The 21596-nt window shown below is 39.0% G+C and overlaps 1 protein-coding gene across 1 annotated transcript in view; it reads left to right on the forward strand.

Annotated features, from left to right (window-relative positions):
* MYO1D (myosin ID) overlaps positions 1-21596 on the forward strand; it is a 299149-nt gene that overhangs the window by 54661 nt on the left and 222892 nt on the right. The window lies entirely within an intron of this gene.

Below are 21596 nucleotides of genomic sequence, written 5' to 3' on the forward strand. Positions count from 1 at the left end.
TCGCCAGTGGAATTTTTGAGGTCTAGCTCATAAAAGCTTCCCACATGTGAATCTCCATTCTCAGCCCCCGTTGGCAAGCTAGTTATCAATACCCAAGATGACCTGGAAGTCATGTGTTGAAGAGGGAGATGTTTCTGTCAAACTGGTCACTGAATGACTGCCTAGAACCAAGGCCCACTCTCTCCCCCAGAAAATTTGTCTTGGACTCACTTGTGATAACAAATGAACACTTAACATGTTCAGCCACTGAAAGTTTGGAGTTTGGGACTGCAACTATCATTACCCCAAGGGAACATTTAATAGCTAAGATAGCGACTCCAGAGTAAATATTTAAATTTTCAAGAATGATTAACTTATGTTAACTTAATTTGTAATGCGTCCCACTCAGAAGAAACAGTGATTTCATTTAAAATAGTTGGTAATTCTTCATCTTGCTTTCATTATTCCAAATTACTTGGCTCTTCCTGAAACAGCCAACTAATGGCTACTCTGATTAAGTAGGCCCTTTGTTTATCCTTCTTCCTTCCACACCATTTTATTAGGTCACATTCTGTGTTTACAAATCCAGAGAGCATTTACTCCTATTTATAAGTGCAGTGGGAAAAAGAGAAGAAATAAATTTAAAATGTCAATACAAAAGTATTCTTTATGTGGCTCACTGAGAGTCTTTTTAAAAAGTGTTGCTACCTTCAGAGATTTACCAACATGTATGTTCAACCTTCCACCTAATGACCAAGCCAGAAATCTCGTTGTTCTTGAGTCATCTCCTCACCATCTCCAGCCCCATCTAGTCTGTCACCAGAGGAGGTCAATTCAGTCTTCTAAATACCTTTTGAATCTGACGGCCAGCATTTTCGAGTTTAGGTCTGTTAAGGGTCCCATGGATGCAGCTGTCTCCTAACTGCTGTCCTTAGTCTTAATACTTCCATGCCAGAATTTGCTTTCTAAAATGCACAACTCAACACTTCATGCCTCTGCTTTGAAATCCTTCAGCGACTCTCCCTGGCTTTGGAGGAAGCCTGAACTTATTAACATGACTCGCAAGGCCCTGCATCATCAATGATCCACTCCCTCGGCTGTGTTCTATCTTTCCTTCCTTTTCCCTGCGCCATCTTTTCTGTGCTCTGTGCTCTAGCCTCACCGAACTTTTCTTTAGACATGCCTTACTCTTTAGCTTCTCAGCCTTTGTTCCTGCTAAGGGGCTTAAGAAAGAATCACACATTGTTTAAAGAGTAAGGCATGATCATTCTTACCCATCCTTCACACCTTGGCGACTTAGATGGTACTACTTGGATCACCTGCTCAGATCCTCCAGGTCAGGGTTAACTGCCCTTTGTTTGTACTCGGATAACCCTTCACTTCCTCTACTACATTAGCTATTGTGCTGTATTTTTGTATTTACTTGTCTGTATCTCCTACTAGGCTGTCTGAAGGATCTTGGACTATGATTACATCAATCACCATTATATCTAAGCCCTTAGCACATTGCCTCGCCAAATAAACACTTCTTGGATAAATGAGTAATAACATGTGTAAGAATCCAGACTTTGAGATTTGTCTACGAAGTGATATTTGAGGCTACACAAAGGAAGACGAAAGTCAGTGCCAGAATGTCTTTCCAAATATTGGGAAATCCTCAGAGCTGAAAAATGACCATTTATAGGAGAAATGATTGAATTCTGGATATATTTTGAAGGTTGAACTAATAGGATTTGCTGATGGATGTGAAAATGACTCGATGCCTATAAATTACATTTGCTTGGTGAAATTGTTCATGAAAAGATAATGTCACAGTGATGGCTAAGGTTATACACATGATAGTTCCTACCTAGCCTGGTGCTTGGCATTTTGTGGGTACTTAATAAATATTATTTTCCTATCTGTTGGTGACTTAGTATCTTGTGGAGACAAGAAAGCTAAATGCATTCTAGCCAGTGGCTCCAAAGCAGAACTGCAGCAGGCGAAGTTGATGTCCGTCCAGCCTCCATCTGCCTTTCTGCAGCCCTCTCCCTTGTCCTGTGCAGAACCTGCAGGCCGTCTCAGGGCCAGCACCTCTCCCCGGCCTGGTCCTCCAGCTGTCTGTCCAGCTCCCTCGCTCTCAGAGCTTGTTACTGTTAGGCTGCATTCTTTTCCTCCACTCGAAGCTGCTCCTTTATTTTTTCCCTTTAGGAATTTTGTGCTTGGGCTCTACTTCTCTGAATATTGCTCTCTATGACCCGACTGTTTGTCTCTACCTGGGACTTAGGCATAAGGAATACAGCATAAAGAGCTTAAGAGTATTTCTTGTCAGCCCGCTGAGGTTAAACCATGGCACAACCCCCCCCGCAACCTTTGTAACCTTTGGCAAGTTACTAAACCTCTCTAGTCTTCATTTCTGCCATATGGAAAATGGAAATGGAAACAGAGTTGTGAAGATAAAAGAGGTAATTCTCTTTAATACTTGTACAATGGAGCCTAGTACATAAAAAGCACCGAATAATTGTGGCCATCGCTAATCATAATCGTACCTGGTGACTTCGGCTACTCTTATGTGACAGCAGCACTTCTGTGCTGATTCTGGAATCTCTGCACTCCTCTTCTGTCACCTGTTCTTTGATCTTGTCACACTACTCGAATGTCCCACAGTAAACTCAAACTCGGTATTCAAAACTCAGCTTATCACCTTTTCTCTGTGTCAGGAGGCTTTGGCTACAAGTAATGGAAAACCCAAATAAAAGTGGCTGAAACAACAAGGGAAGTTATTTCTCTCTGATAACAAGAAGTCTAGAGGTAGGATGGACCAAGGTTGGACAATCCAGTTGCCTCAGTGTCCTCAAGGACACAAGTCCTTCCTCTTCCCTCAACATTTTGACTGGTCCTTTAGGCCGGTCCCCTTCACCTCACGATGAAAATTATTGTTAGTGCACCTGACAATTATACTTGGACCTCTTCTTGAAGGTAATGCAAAAGGCTTGCCAAAATACTAACAGTTGTTATTATTGCTGAGCACAGAAATACAGTGTAAATGCCTCTTATTTTAAAAACAGCCCTAGGAGGGGGTGGGGTAGGAGGCACTCTCACCGAGAGGCAAGTTAGAAATAGCTTTTAGAATCCACCCTAAATATATATATATATATATATATATATGTTATATGTATCTATAAATTCTATACATATAAATATATGTATATTCCAAAAAATGTATACACATGACTTGTAGTCATCTTTTGTTATCAGTACATATTATTACAATTTTAATAGTTTTTTTCCTTTCTTAAAATGTGTGTACATTTTTTTGGCACATCTGCATATATATATATTTACATATATACATAAGAGGTATAAAATTTGCAGATATGTTTAAAAATCTCATGATATGTAGAAAATTGATAGCACTGGTTACAGTCAGAGGAAAGCACTGGAAATTGTGGGGTAGGGTGTGGGAGAGACTATCACTGCATTCGTTTGTGTGCCTTTTGAATTTTGATCATCGATATATTATTTTAAAAAAATTAATGTACTATTCTATCCCCAACAATTCTATACTTCAAGAAATGTATCCCACAGAAATATTGGTATATGTATTAGCAAAATTGCTTGTAAAATGATGTTCTTGATAGCATTGTATTAACAATGATAGCATCGATAATCACAGCAACAAAACTAGGAGCAACCTAAAAGTTTACTCTGAGCTGCACCATCAGTTATAACTTATCTGTACTGTTGTTTAGAAAAATGAGATCTGCAAATACGCCAATATGGAAGGATTGCTGAAGGAGGATAAGGGTGGGTTATGCGGCAGCCACAGACATCCCTCACGTCTCAGTAGCTTGATGGAACAAAGGTTTATTTCTGACTCATGTACAATCTGTGGATCTGAGAGGCTCTCGGGGCAGCCACTAAACACTCGGGCGGCTTTGATCTTGTGACTCTGCCATCTTACACACAGAGCTTCCTCAGTCACCGAGGCCACGTGCACCCAGCTTTGCTGTGTGCGCAGCCCACAGCCCATGGGCCAGAACCAATCACACGGCACTGCCTAACTGCAAATGTGGGAGAACCGATGGAATGTTTGGGGTGTAAGCCATCATTGCCATTTTATTTAAGGTATTGAAAAAAGCAGCGTATAGATCAGATTATATGGTGTGTATATATATATATATATATATATATATATATATATATATNGTGTGTATATATATATATATATATATATATATATATATATATATATGTGTGTGTGTGTGTGTGTGTGTGTGTGTCTGGATGGATGGATGACTACATATAATTTTATTTTAAAAATATGCATCATGGAATATAGGCACATAAAGTTTTCTGAAAGGATATATAAGAAGTTATTAACAACGGGGACCTCTGGAGAGTGGGTTTAAGGCTACCCTGTTGGAATATTTTTACCATTATTTTTATATTTTCCACCTAACTATAAAATGTTTATACCTTATATATCCAACCTTAATTAAGAGAGTGGAATTAATTTATATTAATTTTGGGGGTTTTTTTCAATCTGGTTTAAATTGACTCCATGAAATCCGTCATGAAAAAAAATTCAGTTTTGAGAAATCTGAATTGTACAACTGTACAATTAAGGAATTGTACAATTCCTTAAACGAGATTAATTTATGGCTCTACTATGTATGTGTGTGATGTATGGAGTAGAGAAAATAGCAAACTCCACCGATATTTGTACTTCCTTATGTTATTTAGTTAAGCCCCACATGTTGCCAGGGTTATAAAATGGGAAATGCCATTCCCCATTTACCCTGCACCACTCCTTTCCTGAATGCGCTGGAACCGAAGGGCAGGCTAAGAAATAAGTAGTTCATTCATGGTGAACAAGCGAGGAACTGACTAGTATCACCTTGGAAAGCCAAACACCCAGTGAGCTATAAAAATACAGTAACGGATGACATAATCCTTACCCCTAAGAGGAATATCTAAAACATGTATTAATCTCTTTAGGCATTCACATATGAAGGTTCACTTTTACAGGTTAATGCACTCTTTCTGCAAAGCGATAGTCTCATTTACAAATGGGACATATATTAAGTAAACATTAAAAAAATACGTTTAGGCTCTAATTGAAAAAGCAAACAGCATCACGCCTTAGATGTGGAGGCATCAGGTTACTTGTATAATCATGCTCTCTCTCTCTCCTCCAATCCTCAGAGGACAGGGTAATCCCTGAAGCTGCATATAGCCTTGAAAAGAAGGATGTGGTTTAAACTCTCAGGTCTTGTGGGAGGTTCTCTGAAACCCCAGGAGAGAGCATACAGCCTCTGAAATAGTTCTTCCAGGATCAGGTCCAAGGCCAAGGGCTCTTTGGAGCAGCCCACCTCTGACCTTGATTGTCCTTATGGGCTGGCTTGGCGACGGTGAGACTGTCCTGTCAATGTTAGCTTTTTAACTTAGTACTTAACTTTAACTTTTTCTTTCAAAGAATTCCTTTGGTTTTGAGGTTATTTCTTTATATTTTATGTGTAAATGCTGCCTCATTTTGATGGTTTTTCTTGTTTTCATTAATCATCTCTGCCAATAACACACCTCATCATCAGTTTCAGCCCCAAAACCAGACTCAATATATGAGGGAATCATACCTCCACGTGAAACCTAGTACAAATTCTTTGGGTCTTTATTTCTGTGGAGCTGCTTCCATCATCATAATTTCGTTCACAACAACTGCTACGTTCAGAAACTATGTGCCTTTTCCAGACAAAAAAAGTCTGTGAAGCTTGGTTGGTGAAGGATTCGGCATTAAGTTCAATAGGATTAAAAATAAATAATACAAATTTTACTTTCCTGGTGGAGCTAAGCATGCTGAACTATAAATAAAAGCAGGCCTTGTTAAAATATAAGTGATTGTAAACATAACAAGTAATAAAAATAAAGTCTTATATTTTCTGAGATTTTATGTACATTTGAGTTAGAATTGATAAACTGTCATTAAGTCTTGTACATTGTAACATGGTCCTACTGTGTATGACTAATATCCTCTTTGTGTCACACATGACCCCACCCTGAGAGTTTAACAGAATGGTTTAAACTTTGTTGAACAAAATTAGTTCACTGATCTTCCTCTTGGCTGTTAACTATGTCAAATTGCCATGAAAGTTCCTGAACATTCGTTATTTCCATACTTATCACAGACCAAGCAACAATTTATAGACTGGACCAGTTGGATAGCACTGTTCTAGGAACTATGGGAGAATATAAAGAAATGTGGAAACACTAGAAATATTAAATAGCAATAAAAATATTCAATAGCTTAAAAGGGTAATCGAAGAGATGCCCTAGTGCTGCGTCTGAGTAATTGACAAATAAGTTGTAGAGAAGGTAATGTCCTCAGTGTCCAGTGGAGAGAGAGAGATCAGGCTAGACAGAGGCACCAAAGAGAGAGAGTCTTATGGAGAACAGACGGTGGGACATGAAATGTTTCTTAGAGGATGATAGATGTTTAAAAATACAAATTGGATCGATTTTATTTTATGAGTAACTGTAGTATCTTGATTAATTGATGAATTGTTCTGTAAGCCAAAGTAAACGTAAACATTAGTCATACTAATTAGTAATACATAAATACTGATTTCACTACATAAATCTTAAGGCCAACCTTTGAATGCAAACGGAACTTCCTTGTTTGTGTTCGTTTTTTAAAAATTAAAAACAAACGTCTTTGTTCTTTTGAATCATTACAAATTTCTTGGTAGTTACTGTGTTTGAACCAGATTCCTTATAAGAGGGAATGCTCCGTAAGGTTCCTTTAAAAAAGCTCTGTTTTGCAGATGTTGCTTTGTAATATGGGATCAGCCCTTGCCAGCTCCGTCTTCCTTTTTTATGTATACTGTGTGTAGTTTATATTGCATCACTTCCTTTGCAAGAGAATTAACTACAGGATCCTGGGATAAGGTCATTTTTTTCATTGTTTTACATACTGTCTATTACCTATTTATGGTATTAGAGCTTTCTACTAGTCATTGCCAGAAATTAAGTGGTACTTACTCTTATATCAGCTGGTAGTGTGGTGAGCTGTATACAAGTTACAGATTAATTTTTTTTTTTTTGCCTAAACCAGTTTTTTTATTTTCAAACATTAGTCCCATTTTAAAATGAGATCACATCCCTTAAAACACTATTTCTAGCTTCTCTTGAAAAATCAGAATTTCTGGCACAACTTGGTCCACATTTTACAATGAGAACCAGCTATGAGATATTTTAAACAAGCTGCTCCCTTTATATAGGTCACATGTTTGTCTGGTTCCCACCATGTCCTATGCATTTATTTCCTTTGTTCTTCATTTACCTGTCTTGCTGGCCATAGACAGCTCTGTCTGTTTACTGGACTAGTGTGTCACAGCATGATTTACCCACCAAATCTAAAACCATGCCTAAAGAAAACCGTCAGCCTTACCAGCACCATTATCTACCTTTCCCAATTTGAATTATGTATCATTTGTAGAACAAAACAGTATATAATTCTGTGGCGGAAATAAGCTCGTTGATCTCAGAAATAGATTATTATAGTCTGTATAAATAAAGTACTGTGCTTATGTTTGTGCCTATACATACACACACGTGAGACTAAGACAAATATGAAAATATGTTAACAATCGTGGAATCATCTGAGTGAAGGCTATTTAATGCTTCTTTCAACTTGGAAGTTTGAAATTATTTCAATATGAAAATTATTTTTAAAAGTCCAGGCTAACTCTCAACCACAAATTGTCAGCAGTGAGAAAAATTCTTCTTCCCTAAAGTGATTAATCTTTGAGTCAGAATTTGAGGAAAGGGAACATGTAAAGCCAACCTAATTGATACCATGTCTTAGAAATTATTTTCCAGAAAAAAATATTTTCTTCTAGTCGATATGAAGAATGAAACTTAGAAAAATATTTTTTGCATTAACAACCAAAACGATTTCTCTCTGCATCCAGTTGTTAGCACCCTGAGGTATGAAAGCACTCGCATGATAAATGCATGGCCTCGCTATAACCAAAGAAGAACCTAATTAGCAAAGTGTATATGTATTTGCTGATGTGTAGATATCCACATATTAGAGATTTTAGACAAGCAACCATATTGTCAACAAAACACAGACGTGAGCTGTTCATTCATTTGTGATGAATTTGTGCCAGTTTAGCCCCACATGTTGGTCTAATCAATGGTGTGCATCTCCTCAAAGGTTGGAGGATAAAAGCTATAAAGTCCACACACCTGGCAAAGGACAAAGACTGGTCAACAACGAAATTCGTGCTCCTAATTCTCCAAATAAGCAAAACGACGTGTCCCAGATTTGGAGAGGAGAAGCCCTTTTCAGCAGCATCCTTTTGACACACGCCCTTGTCATTCTTTGAGCACTTCCTTATTTTCTGGCTCAGTTAGATTCCAGGCTTATCTTGTGTTTTATGTCCCAGTGATGAAATCAGCCATTTCCCCAAAAAGCCTTTTTTTTTTTTTTTTTTTTTTTTGTAGCTTTCGTGTGGGGTGTAGAAACCAAACTGTGGGTAGTAGCTGTGGTTGTTGCTACTGGCCTGTCATTGTTTTGAGATTTTGTCAGCAAACAGAGTTGGGTGGGGTTGGGGAAATGCGTGCGCATGCGCACGCACACGTTTCTGTTTCTTTGTATTAAATATCATGAGTTCATACTGATATCCCCATTTCAGTCCAACACCGTGGGGATTCGTTTAGCCTTCTCCCCTCCATATTTGTCATTTCCTTCTGCGGTAGTAAGAAAATTGGCTCCCTGCATCCTCAACGTGTTTACTTGTTTTTCAAACCCCCTGTATGGAACTAATTTTGCCACCATGTGGGCCACCTCCGTGACCCCCACCCTGCTGGACACCCCAGCTGCACTGGTGAAGTCCTTATCCTGGCTCCCCCCCCCCCACACACACACACACACGTGCGCACACACGGACTGAGCCAGCTGAATCCTCAGCCCTGGCTCTGCCAAGTATACTGGCCATCCTGGCCAAACCCTTGACTTTTTAAACTTAGACGAATTATAAGCAAAAACTTGAGACAAAATATTTCCTGAAATTACAAAATGAGAATATTAATCGTTTTAGTTATTCAGTCACATAGTTTAGTTTCAATTCTTATTCACAGAGAACAATGGAACTTAATTTAAGATTTGGAAATAATGCTATTTATACGTAGGCTCAGCTTCTCTTTTACTGTTTTGAAATGTAATATTAACAGACATGGAGAGAAACGGTTTACTGCTTAAATGAGCAAGGTTGACCTAGAGGACAGCTATTTTTCTGAGAGCAGCTGAAGCTGTCCTTATTGGTCAAGGAAGCTCTGAATTCAGTCATGGTTGGGGTGACACTTAAACAACAAATAAATATTGCAGTATTTTCTAAATTGGCAATCAGTCTACTTACACAAATTCCTTTCTCAGTTTGATCTAGCAATAAAAATGATTTAATTTCTGCTTTAGGAACTAAAAAAGTAGGGGAAGTTATTTGTTTTTTCCATTTCCTGATGTATTTGATCTGTTTTTAGTTTTTGACTCTTTTCTTTGCCACCACATTCTTACTCTCTTAGTTCACTTCCTGAAGTCTGGTATTCCTGAGTGTAGACAACACTTGGTTATTTTCACAAGTGGAGAAGGACAGACTGGATAAAGCAGAGTAGTCGATTATCATGTTTGTCTTTGGAATATGTTGATTTTTATAATTGAATATGGGCCCACTTATCACTTTGAGGTTTCTTTAACCACTTAATACTTCCAGGTCCCTCCTCCCTTAGTAAAAATTCCCTTGGTTCCCACAGCAGTGTACTAGGAATAAGTAATAATAAATTAAAAAGAAATCTGGCTCATAGTTTCTTAGAAAACTTCATTACAATATAGGAACAAAGCTGTAAAAGGCAACATCTCAAATTTATGTAAAGATGAAAACTCTTTGCAGAGTGGTAATAATTGATGTCTTTTGTCTTTTATTTCCTCTTTAAACCACTCCAAATTCAGCTACCTTCTCCTTACCATAAAAACTCTATCACAAAATGAACAGCCATTACTGAGGGGCTCCACTAAGCAGTGGCAATGGAGCACACAAGTGTCAGGAGGCTTTGCTAAAATTAAAAATGACAAGTTTTATTCAAGGGTCTTAGGATTTGCAAATTGGAAACACTACCAGGTGTTCCAAAGAAAAGAGAAAAGTTGAGAGTTTGTATAGTCAAAAGTACATTCTTGAGAAGAATCAGTCCCACATTCCTAGCCCCTGGATTGGTCCGAGGTGGTAGTAATCTTTCAATGTGCAGTGGTCTAGATAATGGCTGTCAGGTGGTCTGGGCCTGTGAACATTTCTTTCCCAAGTTCTTCACATGAACGTTCTTTCCTAAATTCTTCAGACGGTTATCTGTAGGGTTGCATATGTCTCCAGGCATGGATGCACAACTGAAAAGTCCAAAAGTTCCCAGGCTAGCTAAAACAAGAAGAACATCTTTTCCTCATGCCTCAAGCCTACTAGATTTTAGTAATGTAGCAGCCTGACTGTAGTGACTCCATTCCGTTTCTTCACACTTTCCTTAGCAGCTTTTGCTTTGTCACTTGGGGATGCCATCTGACATTCTTAATTTCCTTTTAGGGGTTATTGGCATCAAAGGAGTGACAGCGTTACCAGATTAGCATTGTAAAAGTTCTAAATGCTTGCAGACACTCTCAACATTGAATTACTAAGGGTGCCTGGTCACAGCCCTCCTTCCCCCCCCCCCCATGCTGCTGTCCACAGTCCAAAAGCAAGGCCACTTAAGTGACATAAATTCTACACTGCTGATAAGGGGAAGGACGTTAACCCTTCACTCTACCTTAGACACAAGGAAGATTGCTAAAAAAAAAAAACAAACTTAAGCCAAAAGAAATGCCAAGTATAAGAAGTGTAAGGACAATGAAAAAAAAAAAAAAAGCTTTACATGAGGAAATGTGGCCTTAATGGATATTACAGACTTCTGACAAGGAAAAGCCAAGGAGAGCAGCTGACAAAGTTTCTGGCCATTCATTCATTTATTTATTCATTCAATAAATATTTTTGCTGGTTTGAAAATTCTCTGCTCAGTTTTGTTGTGGCTATTAGTTCACACCAACAGAAAATAACCGAACATGTACCTTAGGAGCCTGTGGGAAACTTTCCAGTTTTCCGGACTCTGACACAATCTGTTCTATAGTAGAAATAGATCTGACTCCCAAACCAATGAAAGCTTTTCTTTGTAATTCAGATTTCTCCAAGCAGAGGTGATGGTTAGGCTTAAATGTACGGTAATTCCCTTCTTACCTATAACTGGGCATGTGATAGCACCAAAATAAATTTTGGAAGATTTTCTATTAATACTTAATAAACTTATAATTAGTGACATATTTGAAAGACATCTGATGTCGTTTTTGGCACAGCAGGTGCACAATAAATATTAGTTTAGTGTGACTTTGTTTATTGAACTTAAAACATGTATGCTACAGTAACTGCAATGGAAATAAGCCATTCGCTTGACTAACATTTCTTTCCCTTCAGTGTCTCCTGCCACAACTACTACTTAGCTTGTACCCCAAAACTGCCTCTCTGGTTACCCCAAGACTCAATAACACCTGGGAAGACCTTGCTTAAAATACATCAAAGCCTTCACGTATGAAAATTAGGATAAAGCGCTACACTTTTTACAAAGTGATGTCGCAGACTGGTTAGATTTTCTGTCATTTACTGAATCAGGCAGAGTTGTTTAAAAGTGAAAGGGTATACCTGTTAGGTTACCTGTCATCCAGAGAGCCCCAGGGAGTGGATTATCTAAGTACATATAAGATAAAGAGGCCTCCTACCAGGATAAATGTGAAGGGGGGAGGGCGGAGGATGAATCCTAAATTTATTTAGTTACAGTCTTTGGATATCTTTATTTATTTCTTTATTTATTTTAAGTGTGCAGTACTTCGGTTTAAGTGGGTTATCAGTATTATTTGAAATGCATAAGTGTTATCAGTTCACATAATTGTGTATAACTACCAAAGGGTTTTCTGACTCTGGTCCAGCCAGGTATCCTGTATTCTCCTGAGCAGTGTTGATTGAGAAATAGGCTCACTCCTTGGTTAAGACAAAGTGCAGTTACCTGCTTCCTTGGGCAGGCCAGGTAGCCAGTGGTTACCCTAATCAGAAGTCATTTTTTACATGACATAAGTGGAAAGGAATACATATATGAGTTGAGCCCTGTGTCAGAGAGATTACATTTATTACTTGTTCGTTAGAAGAGAAAATAGAGTGTCATGTTGTTAATAGGAAAGTTTCATTCTCATGTTTTGGTCTAGATCTTCATGCCTGTCCTTATTAGGCACTCAGCATTTCATCAATTTCATCAATAAATAATGCTGTTGTGATTTATGCATATGCTTCATTGTGAAGTATGTAACATCTTCATTGTGGTTTGTTTGTTACCAATTTTACATGCCTATGAATATTTAAACATCCATCTACTGGTCTGAGGGGCTGTAGTTTCTATGGACCCTGACAGTCACTTACATTGATTTAACTGTGGTCCAGTTCACCAGTCTCTGTATTCCTCTGTTAGGATTTCAGCAAAATCGATCAGTCAATTAAATAACTAAATACTATTTAAAAGCTATAGGGTGACACATGATGACCAAAACGATTTGCGTTCCATTGTGCATATTTGGTAGGCTTGTAAACCTTTTATATCCTCATGAAAAGAACAGCTTTCCTTGTAAGATCAACATGGAATCATTTCAGGATGCATTTTTCACAGTGTGTGAAAGTTACAGCTGCTCTAACCTAACAGTGACTCTGTACCCAAGTACAGAAATGTCCTGACCCCAGCAGACTCATCTATTGTAAAGTGACTGGTTGACTGAAAGCTCTGTGCCCAATCTCTTCCTCACAGTGACAGACTTGAAATTTGAACCCTTTTCAGACACCTGCGCAGACAAAACAACACAAACTGAAAAGCAGTCTATTTACAGATTGTCAGCCTAGCCGCTGTATTTATGGGCATGATTTGCTGTGCCATATCCGACAGATTTATTTTTCATACCCTTGAAACTATCTTGTTTTCATTGACATATATGATAAAATGTTCTGTTTCCTTTTTCCCAAGTGAATGAGTTGTGATAATTGGTAAAAGTGTGTTTCATAGTCAAGAGATTTTGACAGTGTACTGAGAGCTAGCCATTGTATCGATATATTTCTTTAACCAATGTGCCTGGGACCCTAGGAGATAGTGTTTATGAGGGGGGAAGTATTGTGTTTGTTTCTGCTGTTTTCTTATCCAGGAAAGTAGCATCACTGAGTAACTTTACATGATCAAATTTAGTTAGTAAAAAAAAAAAAAAAATCCATAAAGCCCAGTTGTATCTCCTCCTTAAATGTTTTTCTTGCTTTTCAATTGGGCAGAGGAGCCTGTGGTCTCCTTGCAGCATTTGCCCACCGTGACAGGTAAGGATTCAGGGTTGCCCTCTCTGTGCTCGCCATCCTCTGTGTTGTCCTCTCTGTGTCCAGGGATCAGGTTTAATTAGATTATGAGAAAAAAGAAAAGCAAGAGACACCTTTACTTGGATCACTCTCAGGTATCTCAGACTCAACATAGCGTGTCTGAATCATGGCCACCTCCTAAAATTGTGCCCTTCCTGTGCTGTCCCTGTTCTCGTTAACAAACAGCGCTGTGGTTTACTCCTTTGCTCCCGTGAGAAACCTTGACACCTCCGTCTTTCTCACCCATCACAGCCAGTACATTGTCGTGTCTAATCCTGCGTCTACTTTTTTTTCTTTTTATTATTATTTTTTTATTTTAATTTTTTAATTTTTTTCTTAGTTTCAGGTGTACAACACAGTGCAATAGTTATACTTTTTACCCCTCAAAGTGACAACTGTCCCCCCATCCGCCCCCACTCCCCCCCAATATCATACATATCTATTACAATTTCCTTGACTCCACTCCCACACTATACGCCACGTCCGTGACTATATATATATATATATATATATATATATATATATATATATATATTCACTTATAGTTGACATACAATATTATACAAAATCAGTGTCAGGTGTACAGTGCAGTGATCAAGCCTCTACCCCATCCATGAAGTGGTCTCCCTAACAAGACGTGACCATTTGACACCATACAAAATATTTACAACATTAATTATATTCCCTGAACTGTCATTCATGTCCCTGTGGCAATATTGTAGTTACCTACTTATGCTGTCTAATCCCTTCCCTTTCTCCCTCATCCCCACCCCGCTCCCAACTAGCAACCATCAGTTTTTCCTCTATATCTCTGAGACTATTTCTGTTTCCTTTGCTCGTTCATTCAGTTTTTTTAGATTCCACATATAAGTGAGATCATATTTGTCTTTCTTCGACTGACTTATTTCACTTAACATAATGTCCTCTAGGTCCATCCATATCGTTGCAAATGGTACAATTTCCTTCTTCTTTATAGCGGAGTAATACTCCATTGTATAAATGTACCACCGTTTCTTAATCCAGTCGTCTACCAATGGGCATTTCGGTTGTTTCCAAGTCTTGGCTATTGTAAATAGCGCTGCAATGAACATAGAGGACTGCGTCTACTCTTAAAGCCTACCCACTGCGCCATCCCAGCTGAAGCCCCAGTCATCCCTTCCTGGGACTCACATGGCAGCCTCCTCACTGCCCTGTACCAGGCACTCAAATCAACCCTTCGCACCCTGCGGTCAGAGGGGGCTTGCGAACAAGCAGATGTGATCAGCACTTAAAACCACTGCCCTTGAAATAGTCCCACACCCCTGCAAGGCCCTTTGCACATCCTAGCCTCCCCCCTCACACCCTTTATGTCACTCTTCCCCTGCTGTCTCTGCTGTAGTGCGGTCACATTGTCCTGCCCTGAATTCCTCAAATACTTGTCCCTCCCTCCACCAGTGCAGGGTGCATTTGGAGGCCTCTCCCAGGAGCCCCTGTTGAGTGTCTGTCCTTCTCAATACCCTGTATTAGGGTGGAGAACGCTCTGCCTATTCATTCCTCTACCCAGGGCTCCAGCACGGGGCTTGGAACCTGGGCCCTAAATGCCGTTTCTTGAATGAATGAACAAGTAAACACAAATAAAATGAAAGACAGCCATGAAAACATTCAAAGTTCATATTGCTCTACAAGGCATGCCTTACTAAATAATTAGAAATGTGTTTTGAAAAAGCAACCCTTATCTTACAATGTATTTATCAAAAAAAATTTTTTTTTCCATCGCAAAAAAAAAATGAACAAAGGAAAAGGTAAAGTAAATTCAGCCAGGCATCTCCTGACCACATTTCATGGTTAAGGACTTTTTTTGTGCAGTTCATGTAAAGGGATGTTGCTCTGCAGAAGAAAAACCGAGAGATGATGAACTCAGGAAGTCAATAAAACCTCTGCCAATGGCCCTAACTCGTTTCTTATGTCCTGTGGAAAGCCTAAACATTTTTAGGGAGAGATTTTTGACTTTAGAGGATCCTTATAAACTACTAGAAGAATGCTTTCCGGACACAATGCCAAGCTGGGTCATGATTCATTACGCTAACAAAAGCGACCCTTGCTGTGAGGATAAACATGATGGAGCACAGATGCAACGCACTGGACAATGGGACCTGAGTGGAGGAAAGACGCTTCCTGCCATTCAGACAGCTTGCGGTATTGCTCATAATAAAAATAGAACGTCATATTAATACACTCTTACCACGGGCCAGTAGTGTGCCGAGTGTTCCAATGAGTGGAGCGTCCCATTTCTTACAATGATCCTGTGAGGTAGATACTAGTTTTGCCCTACTTTTCAGATGAAAAAAGTGGGACACAGAGAGGTTAAATAACACATATAATCATAGAGCTCGCTAATGCCAAACGGCAGTCAGGTTATAGGGCGCACTTTCCTCTGCTGTGAAGGGCCCAGGGATACCTGTATGCTACACCTGGGGGCTGTGATGGTGCTTCTCAAGCATTCTCTTCCAAGGCTTCAGTATGTTGATAAAAGTCAAAATAGAGCATCCTCTTCCGGATATTCCTAAGGCGGCGTAAGCCAGGAATACCTAGAGCTACCTATATGGGGATCGTGTAAATCACACAAATAGTTCAGATATCAAGTATGTAACTGAATTTTTAGGAAATCATCTTTGAACCCTCCCACTTCTAAAGCTGGGTTAGGTATTCTTTCTCTAAGCTTTCATAACATCATTTTTATCCTTGTTATTGCCTTAAATCTTTTCTAAAACAGTGTGATGGTGTGTGTGTGTGTGTGTGTGTGTGTGTGTGCAAGAGAGAGAGAGAGAGAGAGAGAAGGGGAGCAAGACAGGAATGATAAGTGAAAATATGTAAATTAAACCCTCTATCATAAAATATGTGAAATTTAAACTGCATGGCATTGTCTGTTTATGTAAATCTCTGATACAATAATACCATGTCTGTTCTTCTCTGTAACCCGGACTCTTGGCAAAGTGCCTGGCACATAGCACTTGTTATTCACTCAAATGTTTATGAAAACACACAGTAACCAACAGAGCTAGGATTCAAACCCAGGGCTCCAGGGCTGTGTGACTCTGAAGCTCATAGTCTTTCTAATCCAGAGTCCCTGCCCATCTCAGGAAGTACTGTCTAATGGAAGGGATAAAACAAATGAACTCCATCCCAGGGAGACGGTGATTTTCCCAGACGCAGCAGAAACAAGATGCCTTCACCTTTGGAAGGTATTCTCATCTCCGAGCTGGGGAAGGTGAAGTGCACCTCATTGAAAGTTGGCAGTAAGCTAATGAACATTGCAAAAGTTTGGGGCATCAGTAAAACAAGGGGTCAAAGTTTTGTGTACTTTGAAAATAAAACTGCAGTATAGCCTGTCCTTTCAGAATGGGCCGGCATTGTCAGTTGAAAAACTCTCAAACAAAGTAGGTGGGCATATAAAGTGCTGTAACCTCTTTGGAGAATAATTTTGCAACGATTCCTAAGTTTCAATTACCCATATCCTTTGAACCAGCAACTTTAATTCTAGAAATGCATTCTACAGGTATACATACATATATGCACAAGGAAATATATACCATTATATTTAATGTTGCATTGTTTATAGTGACAGAACATCAATAACAGCCTAAATATCTACCCAGTAAGGACTGCTTCTATAGTATTGTGTATCTATCTATGAAATTAAATACTATGCAGGCATTAAAAATGAGACTATTCTCTATTTACTTACATGAAACTGTCCCAAGATACAGATTTTAATTAGAGATAATCATGTAAAAAACTGTATGTATGCATAAACTATTTCTAGAAGAATTCACAGGAAACCAGTAGGAGTGGTTTACCTCTGATGAGGGAAGCTGTGGGAAGATGAAACGCTTGTCACTATCTATTCATTTATATCTTTTGAGTCTGTTGCTAAGCGTCTGTATTGCCTATTCAAAATTAACAAAAACTTAAGCCAACTACATAAAGAAGCTTGGAAGTTGGATTTTTTTTTTCTTAGCAACTTTTGATGTAATGTCAAATTTACAGAAATATTGCAAGAATCCTGCAAGAAACTTCCTTGAAGCATGCCTCCCATTTAGTTACGTCTTTGATTTCTTATAATCTGGAGTATTTTTCCACCTGTCCCTGTTTACTTGACTGTGAAATTTTCTAGTTATTTTGTAGACTGTCCTTCAATTTAGGTTTGCCTTCCATTTCCTCCTGATTAGGTTTAGATTATATGCTCCTGGCAGACACCACAAAAGTGGTTGTTTTGTCCTTCTCCATGCATGCGATCCGGTCACAGTATGTGTCAGGGTTCTCGGCCTGCAGGAGGTGGGTGAGGCTCTCCTTCAGGGCACACACAGAAGCTTTCGGGTCACTTTGTGGCACCTGAAGCTGGGAATTTGAACCCTTAAACTCATCCTTTACCTTCACCTCCTTATCCAGCAATATTAGGAGCTACCAGCCAACCTCATATATTTGTTCGTCTACTCTTTTTTTTTCTTTTTATTGTTATTTTTTAATTTTAATTTTTTAATTTTTTTTCTTAGTTTCAGGTGTACAACACAGTGCAATAGTTATACTTTTTACCCCTCAAAGTGACAGCCCTCCTCCCCCAATCCGCCACCCCACTTCCCCCCCCATATCATACATATCTATTACAATTCCATTGACTCCACTCCCACACTGTACTCCACGTCCCGTTACTATATATATGTCATACAGTCACCCAGCTCCTTGCTTCTTGTAAGAGGTCGATTCGGAGTGTCCAGTGCAGATATTTTGTTTCTCTGTTGCCAGGTCACACCATGGGCTGTCGAGGCTGTCTTTACTACCAGAAATAGAGTCATCAGTTGTTGTTTTATAATAAATGTTTCAGAATTCCTGTAGAAAAGACTGTTGTCCTCCAAAGGCATTTTTTACATTTTCTCCATTGCTACTCATTAATCCAAAACCTTTGTAGAACCTCTTCGTTTCATTCAGAAGACCGTGAAAATATCTGGCCCATTCAATAAATATTTTTGAACTTCTTAAGGAAATTACATTTTAAAAATCAGTTATGGTTAAGCTATTTTTAACTATCTGGGGAGTTCTATAGAAAATATCTGAACAGAACGAATACCATACTACTGATGTTAGGCATAGGGTATCAAGAAGGCTTACGAGAGGAGCTGATGTGTAAGGCTTTTGAAGGAGTAAGTGAGAACCTGCCAGGCTGATGGAGGAGGAGACTGGGTGGGGAAAGGGTACCCTAGGCAGAATGAACCCCATGGGCAAACTATGAAGTCAGGGTACTCTTGGGAATTGTAAATAGCTCATTGCTATGAAGGCAAGAGTGACGGGGCAGGGGGTGGGGGGAGGGATTGATGGGTGGAAGTGTGTGGATGGTTAGGAGAGTCCAGTGAAAAGTGGGGGCCAGAACACAAAAGACTCGTGTGCTCTACTGTGGAGCTTGTATATTGCTCTTTAGCAGTCTTCATTGAAAGGGGTTTGTTGTGATAATCTGCCACCACAGTGCATGCTTTTATTATTTCACCTATCATACTGTATTGTTATTATTTATTTATACTACTTCCTTGTTCTTTCTTCTTTTTCTAATCCCCAGAGTCAGGCCCAGTGTCTGGCACAAAGTAGATATTGAACAAATATTTGAAGAATGCATCATAAAAGTTTGTCGTAAAAGGTTTGCACACAGAGCTCATAGAAAGAAATGCCTTCCTTGGTCTCTTTTAAGAGATGGTATCACCCCATTTGTTGTCTAGGATAATTACAGCAATTCCTCCTGGCCAAACACAGCAGGTAGCTGCCTTATCTCAGTGGCTTACTACAAGCCCTAAGGCTTTTCAAAGCAAACCGAAAGCGCGGATTGGTGTTCAAGTGTACACTGGCGCCATCTAGCGGTGATTTTGTGCCCTAACCACATTAAAAGTTTCATCTTGGGTAACCAAACTTAAAGAGTTTCAAAGGAGATAAGATTGTAACGTTTCCTAAATTTGCTGAAGCATTGTATTTAATATCGTATTTCGTTGAGCCTTGCCACTAGCTCCAAGTTAAGGGTTATGTATTTGATAATTTTATGCATGCATTTTAATTGTGTCTTAGAAACCTGACGCCTAGACGTTTTGGTAAACAAAATATTCTATTTGAAATAAAATGGAATTTCAAAGAAAGCACATGATTAAACAGACCTGGAATCTTAGAACAACGTTCTAATCTCCTATGTTGTTTGCTGTGCCTCTTAGTCACAGAGTTCCAGATTCATGAGGTAATTTTTATTCCTAACACCTTCTCCTTTATTTATTTATTTATTTATTTATTTTTCTGTTCGGACCGTGTTTTTAAAACTAAAGAATCGTGTTCCTTTCATTCTTATCCTAGAAGACAGCAGTTGAGAATATCATGCAAATTTGCAGGTTAAGCCCGAAAGGCTTTGGTAGTGCCCCTCAACTTTTTATTACTTTTGTGGGTCTTTGAACATGAGTTATATAGACAGTTTTGCTTGTGGATAGTTGCTCGTTGATTGACAACTGAGGCAGGGAATCAGATGATGGTCACTGAATTAATTCCTCGTGTGTAGGGATTGTTCTGATGTAAGTAGCAATGTTAATAACATAAAAGCATGTATTAAAAAATCGTCTTCCTGCAGAACATAATTGGAAGCGTAAAATTAATTGCCTTTTTAAAAGTCCGTACACAATGCCAGGGGGAGGGAGGGAGTGTAATTATCACCATCCTACAGAGGAAGCAGCTGAAACGCGTGGAGGTTAGGTAGCTTTCACAAGCTCTCACTGCTGTTAAGTCTGCAACGTGATCATTCAGAACCAAAGTAAAGGACTCTAGAGTTGGGGCTTTCAGCCACCACATGACACTTTCCATCCAAGGACGCAGAGGAAACCCACAGCAGAAAAACGCACAGAAAACTGTAATGTGGTTAATGACTCTTATTTAAACGTATACTAACTTACTTGATAAAAATCTTGGTTTAAATTTATTGTTGACATTATCAACATCTGTTTGTTTCCACTCCTAATTGTAGCCCACAGCCTTCATTCCAGGGTGAGGAGAGTTTCAGATTCGCGTTTGCCTTGTGGTCCCAAATACGTATTTCCCTGCCGCACTGGCCATGCCACAAGGGTGTTTAGCTTAGGGACATGGCTGCTGGTCGCGGACAGCATTTTGCCCATCTCCACACCCCCTTGATTCAGCTCTTGGAAGTGACCTGTATGTCTGCCTTCGTCTTTTGGCAAGTGAAGTGTGCTGGTGGCAACCACTTGTCTATTTGGGTGTTGACCTAGCTCTGGTTCATATATGTTTAGATGTGTGAGTTAATGTGTAAATAATGAATATATAGGGGTTTTCTAAAATTTTTTATTTGTAAATAGAGACACAATTTTGTGCAGTTGCAGTCATATCATATGTGCTGCTTTTTTGTTTTTTACTTTTTTTCTTTGATTCTATGGCTTCCTTCCAACCGCCCACGTGGCCTTTCTCCTCCTCACCCTACTATATGTATAAAAGGATCCATACAGCATAGCATGTAGTCATCCATATGTCCCCATACTTATGTAATCATTTATAAAATATATCTGTGCACAATTGTATATACAAATTATGTATGGGGTGACTTTTTAGCCTTGTATGGTAAAATGGTGGAATCATATAAATACTTTTAAAAATGCATATACCTTTCAACCAGCTAGTCCATTCCTGAGAACCTATTGCACAGAAATGAAAGCACTGATTTGTATGATTATGTGTCAAGAGTATTTTCTACAGTATTATTCAAAATGGCAGGAAGGAAGGGGGATGGTTAAATAAATACTTACATATCTATACCATAGAATTCTAGGCAGTCATTTAAAAAATGAATTTGACTTATGCCAGAAGTGTCTCCTCTACCATCCTCTCTCTTATGGATTTTATTGTTTTTATTCCTTTACTGACATTTTGGTGGGGTTTCAAGAGGGAAAAGAAATAAATGTGTTTGGACCGTTTTTTTTTGTATAATTGAAAATCTGACTAAGTCGATTTTAAGACCGGTTTGGTTTTCTTTTTTTAAAGATTTTATTGGGGAATTGGGGAAGGGGAACAGACAAGTTGCTGTCCTTTTGTTCTTCAGTCTAGTTGTGGAGGACGTCACTTCACTGGCCC

Source organism: Hipposideros armiger, unplaced genomic scaffold, assembly GCF_001890085.2.
Source record: "Hipposideros armiger isolate ML-2016 unplaced genomic scaffold, ASM189008v1 scaffold_108, whole genome shotgun sequence".
NCBI classification, from domain to species: domain Eukaryota; kingdom Metazoa; phylum Chordata; class Mammalia; order Chiroptera; family Hipposideridae; genus Hipposideros; species Hipposideros armiger.